Raw genomic sequence first — 1,318 nt, forward strand, 5'->3', positions numbered from 1 at the left:
TACATAATCGCTAACTCGAGTTAACGCTTAACTTGAGTTAAGGTTCGTCGTGTATACGAGGCTATAATGTTTGCAAAATATTATTCTTCTCGGGAGATATTGCGCATGCGCGAGCACCGTTTCAGACGTGCAATGCGACCAAAGGAAAAGTACGTAAATATAGCTTGCTGAGGAAGAGCGGGGTGGCAAACCGAGAGAAGGTGGCAGGGACGACAGTCGAGGGGCGGTGGAAGGAAAAGGAGGCTGAGCGTGCGACAATGAAGACAAAGAGAAGGGTGGGCGGGGATAAAGTAAGAGTTTTGCATCCTACAAGCTAGGGCGCTCTCCTAACTATAAACATAGGTCTACTGATAAAAATTCATTACAGAAACCTATGTTGAGATATCCCTATGTTGGACCATACTAAATGCGTTTTCATCACAAAATATAACTTCTCTGGTGAGATATTGCGCATGCGCTAAAACAGTAACGTAGTCAGGTTATGTACTGACTGGTATATGCAGCCGGGACCTTACATGCAATGTCTGCTTCCTATTTCTGAAGTGAGGTCTACTGATAACATTTTATCAGACAGATCTGTGCTAGGATAACCACTCTTCATTTTAAATTCGTAATGTTTGCAAAATATTATTATTCTCGGGAGATATTGCGCATGCGCGAGCACCGTTTCAGACGTGCAGTACTGCCAAAGAAAAAGTACGCAAATATAACTTGCTGAGGGAGAGAGGGGTGGAAAACTGAGGGAAGGTCGCAGGAAAGACAGTCGAGGGGCAGTGGGAGGAGAAGGAGGCTGAGCGTGCGGGGATAAGGTAGGGGGATGGGCGGGGATAAGGTAGGAGGTTTGCACCCTACAGGCTAGGGCACTCTCCTAACTATAAACACAGGTCTACCAATAAGAATTTATTACAGAAACCTATGTTGAGATATTCCCTGACCTTACTAAATGCGTTTTCATCACAAAATATAACTCCTCTGGTGAGATGTTGGGCATGCGCTAAAACAGTAACGTATAGCCAGGTTATGTGCATGCTACTGCATGACTGGTTTTTTAACAGATTTAACTGACTCCACCCCTCACCAAGGTGTCTTGTGTACGCCCCCATCTAAAACAACTTGGCCACCTGTCCTTTGAAAATGTTAATGGACTTTGCATTTATACTGATTCTTTTGTGAGACCATTCCAGTGCTTGAAAACCTGTACACTACAAAAATATTTTCTTACATCCTACCTAGAATGTGGAGTAAACAATTATGGACTCTTGTATTATTGATATCAGACATGGTAAAAAATTTAGTTGAATCTACTTCTCAATGACCA

Source organism: Priapulus caudatus, unplaced genomic scaffold (genome assembly GCF_000485595.1).
Source record: "Priapulus caudatus unplaced genomic scaffold, Priapulus_caudatus-5.0.1 Scaffold314, whole genome shotgun sequence".
In the NCBI taxonomy this organism is placed as follows: Eukaryota; Metazoa; Priapulida; class Priapulimorpha; order Priapulimorphida; family Priapulidae; genus Priapulus; species Priapulus caudatus.